The sequence below is a fragment of the Pseudorca crassidens genome, chromosome 2 (genome assembly GCF_039906515.1).
Source record: "Pseudorca crassidens isolate mPseCra1 chromosome 2, mPseCra1.hap1, whole genome shotgun sequence".
Classification (NCBI taxonomy): domain Eukaryota; kingdom Metazoa; phylum Chordata; class Mammalia; order Artiodactyla; family Delphinidae; genus Pseudorca; species Pseudorca crassidens.
In genome coordinates this window covers 173,327,005-173,334,048 of record NC_090297.1, presented here as the reverse complement: position 1 = coordinate 173,334,048, position 7,044 = coordinate 173,327,005, and positions in this window count along the sequence as shown.

The window sequence follows — 7,044 nt, the reverse complement described above, 5'->3', positions numbered from 1 at the left end:
GTGATTAATACAGCAATGAATATGGGAGTATAGACATATCTTGGATACCTAGATTTCATTTCTTTTGGATATATACCCAGAAGTAGGATTGCTGGATCATATGGTCATTTTACTTTTACTTTTTAAGACATCTCCATACTGTATTCCATAGTGGCTGTATCAATTTACATTCACATCAACAGAGTGCAGGGTTCCTTATCTCCATACCCTCATCTGCGCTTGTTATCTCTTGTCTTCCTGATAATAGCTATCATAACAGGTGTTAGGATTTTGCTTTGACTTGCATTTCCCTGATGATTAGTGATGGTGAGCACCTTTTCATATACCTCTTGGCCATTTTTATGGCTTTGGAAAAACGTCTAGTTGGGTCCTTTGCCCTTTAAAAATCGGATTATTTGTGGTTTTGCTATTGAGTTGTATGAGTTACTTACATATTTTACCTATTAACCTTTATCAGATATATGGTTTGCAAATGTTTTCTCCCAATACATATGTTGCTTTTTTATTTTTTGTTGATTGTTTCCTTTCCTGTACAGAAGCCTCTTAGTTTGATGTAGTATCATTTGTTTATTTTTGCTTTTGCTGCCTGTGTTTTTTTTGTTTTGTTTTGTTTTTTGCGGTACGCGGGCCTCTCACTCTTGTGGCCTCTTCCGTTGTGGAGCACAGGCTCCAGATGCGCAGGCTCAGCGGCCATGGCTCACGGGCCTAGCCGCTCCGCGGCATGTGGGATCTTCCCGGACCGGGGCACGAACCCGTGTCCCCTGCATCGGCAGGTGGACTCTCAACCACTGCGCCACCAGAGATGCCCTGCTGCCTGTGTTTTTAATGTCATATCCAAAAATCATTACCAAGATCAAAATCAAGGAGCTTTTTCTCCATGTTTTCTTCTAAGAGTTTTATGATTTCAGATTTTACATTTAAGTCTTTAATCCATTTAGAGTTTAGTTTTGTGCATACTGTAAGACAACGGTCCAATTTCATTATTGTGTGTGAATATTCAGGTTTCCCAACACCATTTATTGAAGAGACCATCATTTTCTCCTTGTGTATTCCAAACTGGAAAGGAAGAAGTTAAATAGTCCCTGTTTGTAGATTATGTATATTGAAAACCCTAAAGACTAAACACACACACACACACACACACACACACACACACACACACACACACTGTTAGAACTAAAAAATGAATTTGGTAAAGTTGCAGGATACAAAACTAACATACAAAAACATCAGCCACATTTCTACATACATACAATGAGCTATCAAAAAGAAATTAAGCAAACGATGTCATTTATAATAGCAGCAAAAAAGAATAAAATACTTAGGAATAAATTTAACTAAGGAGGTGAAATATCTATACACTGAAAGCTACAAGACTTTAATGAGAGAAACTGAAGACACAAAAAAATGGAAAGATATCCCATGTTCATGGATTAGAAGAATTAACATTGTTAAAATGCCCATAGTACCCAAAGCAATGTACAGATTCAATGTAATCCTTATCAAAATTCAATGGCATTTTTCACAGAAATAGAAAAACAATCCTAAAGGTTTTATATAACCACAAAACCAAGCAATCTTGAGAAAGAAGAACAAAGCTGGAGACATCACACCTCCTGATTTCAAACTACATGTCCAGACTTTAGCTAAGCAACAACATGGTAGCTGCCTTGGCATCCATTTTGTTTGGTCAAGCAGCCTGCAGTGACCTTAAACTGGCGCTAGCCCCCTTCTGCAAGCACATTACCTAGGTAGCAGCCTGCAGAGTCACAAGCAAATGTAAGTTCCTGATATGACATCCCAGCAGTCCTTCTGATCAACAATATCCCCTGCTTCTCAGAGCCTTCCCTTTATGTGCTCTTTAGATAAGACCCCCATTGGGCTTACCAAAACCCTGCTCTTTGGTTTGAATTGACCAATCTGGCCTTAGCAGGGGAACCCCGAAGCACTCCACTCATAGACACTAATCAAGTCACATGCCCCAGGTCTGCACTCTGCCTTGACCTCCCAGTGCAGCCCCTGGAGGTGAGTGAGGTACTTCTCTATTTCAGTTCCTCCTGTGGTCTGTTGTTGAACCATGGCTCACCTTCTCTGAAACCCTGTGCTCCACTTACATGTTAATTTGACAAATTTATAACACTCTCTTACAAAGCTACAGTAGTCAAAATACTACGGTACTGGTATAAAAACAGAAACCTAGACCAATGGAACAATAGAAAGCCCAGAAATAAACTCATGAATATGTGGTCAACTACTCTTTAACAAGGGTGCCAACAATATTAGTATTAGTAGAGTTTCTGAATTAAAGAAAATAAACTTAGGTAAACAATATTAGATCAAGAATTACTGAACTCTGAGACTTTGTTTCCATTAGCTTTTAATCTATATTCTTATACCCCTGTGAGTTTTCATTACAAGCAAGGAAATTTATCACAAGCCTATGTGATTCCCATATTTTTTGTCATGAACTTTTAAAAAAATAACATGCTGTCAATCCATTTGTAAATTCAAACACCTTCAAAACTTCTTCCAAAATCATCAACCAAATTATACTTTTGAAATTGTACCTACACTTGCCAATCACTTCTTAACGAATCATGTAGTTGGTTATCAGGTTAGTATATTCTCTATTTCACCCTGATTACAGTAATAGTTTTAAGTGCCAAGAATTCTCTGTAGTTTGGATTGCTTTAACTCATAGCTGTCTGTCAGTTAATTATGATTGTCTCATCACCATTTTAAGTTTTATAGTAATTTCTAATTAAAAATAGTTTTAATGTTTTTCTCTATTCCATAAATTGTCTGTTTCCTGTAAATTAAGAACCAGATTAATCACTACAGATAACTGTGGTAGACTTTCTTTTGAAGGTAGGAAGGTCTTTCCCAGTTAGATTGTAGATTTATATCAAATTATTACTTTTATCAAATTATTTTTATCAATAAAATGAAATATGTCTTCTCTCCTATGAAGAAGAACTCATATAAACCTGAAAATGATATGGTAGTATTTTGTTTCTACTTTGTAATTACTCTGCTTATATTATCCTAACCTTGTGTTATCTTTACTATTCCTATCCAGGAATGAAATATAATTTTAACATCAAAAGCCATACACCATTGTCTGAATTGTTTTTCCCATTATGACTAAAATATTTGAAGATATGAAAATGCTTTGGGGTCAAAATCCTAATAAAAGTCAAATAGTTTAGGTTTTTTCCTATACAATGCCAGTATACCTGAATGACAAATATAATATTTAGATAATTTAAATAATTTCAAAGTATCTACTCTTTTGTGACTCTCTACATATTTGCCTTTCTGAAAAGAAAACATATGAATTAAACAGTTCATATTTTTGCTGCTTTTTGAAATACTGTGTTACCATTGCTCATCTGTAAAATAGTAATAATGATTTTGATCTTATTTGACCATAGTTAGTATTTCCTTTATTCAATTAAGATATTTTACTTAAAATATTTTTCTTTCTCTTAAGGCCCTATTTTTCATGCATTTTGGTTTTAAGTTACATTAACGTAAGTTTACAGGCAGTTGGTAACATTGTAAATTGATTTTAAAAGGCAAATGATGTTTCTTTTTGATTCATCAGTATTTAAATACTGAAAAAATACTTATTATTTGGTAAATTAACTGGCATTGCTTACTTTGTAAAATTTACATTCCATTTTTTCACACATTGAGGGAAATCACACTTGAACTTGATAAAATGACCTATTCATTGTAAACTTTACATTTAGCTATGAGATTCAAATGCATTCAAACATATACTACCTTGAGGCCTTAAGGAGAAAAAACATTTTGCTAAATATAAAGACATCAATTATCCCATGAATAATGTTTGATGTATATTTCAGTGATGGCCATTTTTATTCTGTCTGCTTACTATCTGTAAGTTCTCATCCTTCATTGACAATCATTCATTAAATTACTTATATTCTGTTAAATATTTTGAACATGCTGAATGACTTAAAGGCCTACAGAGTATTGAAGTAAGGTAAAGAAAGCCTAAATTCAGACAGAATTTTACTGACTTAAGCTAAAAGACTATACTTAAAAAGACATTTTACTTTTTATTAGTCTCTTTCAACATCTTCAAGAAGACTTTGCAAAATGGCTTTTGTACATTATGAAGTTGAATAGTACTTATTTTATTATAGGTCTCTACAGTCAAGGAGAGAGCCTTTTAATTTTCTTTGTTGACAGACCTGAAGCCAGAATTCAAATAAACAGAAAGGGCTTCTTCCTATGACTGATAGAAAAAAAGAAAAACAAAAACTAAGTAACATAGAAACAGTGTATGTACTCTGGAAACTGGGGTAAATGAGAAACAAAACCAGAAAGTCAATCACTATTTTTAAACATCTAGTCAAGGGGATGATGAGACTCACAAACCACAAATTACTATCATAAACAGGGAGGAGCTCACTTAAGACATGGTTCTTCAGATGATGACAGGGTAAAAGAAATATCTACAAATCAATTTAAATTGTTTTTATTTTCTGATGATGGCTTGAGACAGAGCCCAGGCTACTTGTATGACGCTTGTAAAGATGGCACAGTCAGTAAAACATTGATCTCTGACTTCTCTACCTTCCTTTGGTTCAGTTAATAGGCCAGGTTTACAAGTCAGAGGGACTTTAGCTTATTCAGTTTTTAATAACTATGTATCATTATTCCAGTGTTAACAAAGAAAGGTATAATCCCTATGAAAGTAAGTTACTTTTAGGTCAACTGGTTTTAGTAGTGAGCTTGTGGTTTGAACCAAGGCTGTGTCACATCAAACCTCATGCTAACATCCTATCAGACCATAGCATCAATTTCCAGAATTCCAGGGTAGAAATGAGAATTTGGTCACTGCTAATCATACACTACATTAACAGGAATCCTGTTTTGATGCAAAAGAAAACCTCAAAGGTTTTAGAACACTCATTCTTCTTTTTTATAAATTTATTTATTTTATTTAATTACCTGAAATTACATTACATACAGCACATACTGAGAACAGTACCCCCAAGGCATTGCTTGTATTTTAACTAAATGACCTTGGAATAAAAATAGTCACAAATCTACAGTAGACACTTGTCATTTCATGGTACATTAAGGAAGTTTCTGACAGAATTCTAATACCTTTGTTCATGTGAGACTGTGTTATGGAACATATATATCACTTGATTTCCCAAAACGTCTAAAAGTATATTTTATATTAAAATCTTAAAACTTATACATATTTATGACAGCAATATTGGTAATTGCATACAAAATCAAAGGAAATTCTTTTTATTTCTCCTAGTCATAGCAGCCAGGAAAATATATACCTTTAATATATGAACATGTAAATATATCTCCTTCTAGTAATTATATTTATACCTATATTTATATTTATAGATATATATGCAAAATTAATTCTGGGACACATATCTCATTTATTACCAAGTTTATTTTACTTATTTTAATATATTTATCTTATTTAAATATTTTTCAAAACTATTTTCTTTATTATATATTCATATTTATCCTTATTTTGTGTTCACTTATACAGTATCTAGTTAAATATACTTGTTTGTGGGATATTCAGGGGTTTTTTCTAATATTCCTACTATAAATTCTACATTGAACAATAAACTTGCATATAAATGAATTTTTTTAATCACAAAGAGAAGATAAATACAATCCTAAGGATTATTACTGATCCCAGAATTATTAAAGCAGAAAATTTTATCAAAAATAGGAAAATATATTTAAATAGTAAAGGATATGCATACAAGAGAGCACGATCAATATGCAAGCATAAATCTTAAATAACTGTCAGGTGAGTGCTGCATTTCAAATACTTTGCCAGGTGATTAAAATTTCGCTTGGCAAGTTTCAAAAGCACCTGGTAGAAGATGCTAAAGATGGAAACCAGACACACTTCACACTTTCTATCTGAATTTGTTGAAGTGCATTTCAGTGAAATGTAGAAATGAAGTAGAAATCTCACATAGCTGCTTGCTATGCAGTGGATAAGTAAAAATATAAATGGCAGAACCTCAGGAGGTGCAATACACTTCAAATTGAGTGCAGGGTCTGCATGTGTGGAAAATGGCGAGGTCTGACCCAGTATTTTTTAAAGCTTACCTTACATCCTATAAAAACTCAGAAATTTTATCATATGGAAAAAGAACTTCCTTTTTCTATAGCATTTCATTTAAAAACCTACAATCTCAGTTCCTCACTTAAGAACATTTGCAAAACTTATCTACTAGAACAGTAATATCTACAATATTTATAAGTAAATATTTGATTTTTGAAAAAAAAAGACTTTAGTCCTCAAGAAGACATAGAAATGTTCTTACTTGTGTCCAACAGTTCCATTTCATGGTCGTTCGTCCAAATATATGTTTTGATTTTATTTTATTTTTATATAATATGAATCATTGATGTCTAAGGAAAATATATTCGAATTAATTTGTGTATAAATTTTAGTACTGGGATTTTACATTTCAGTTATGATATTGTATGGTTTTCAGAAAAGCAATTATGTTTTATCTCATTATTTTCACACAACCCTGTGAAGTAAGCAGTTATTATTATCCCCTTGGAATGGTTAAAATAATTGTAACCAAAAAAAGTTTTATGTGACTGAGTCAAAGTTAAACAACTTGTAAGCAGTGGATGGGAGACATAAAAGTGGTTTTCTGGGGAATTCCGTGTCAGCCCAGTGGTTAGGACTCGGCGTTTTCACTGCCCAGGGCCAAGGTTCAATCCCTGGCGGCCAAAAAAAATAAAAAAATGGTTTTCTGGCCACTATTCTTATGCTATTTCTTGCAAACACTTGAGTCAAGAAAAACTAAGTTCTGTCAAAAAAAAAAAAAAAAAGAAGAATAAAGCCAAGGAAGATATGAATGGTTTTTTAAACTATCATTTTATATTCTTAGCACATTTTATATAAATGCCTAATAAGGCAAAAAATCCAGAGGGTATAGCTTTAGTTAAATATTTTAGATGTTTGTATATTTAAAAAGCTGAGCATTAGAGAAATCAGGT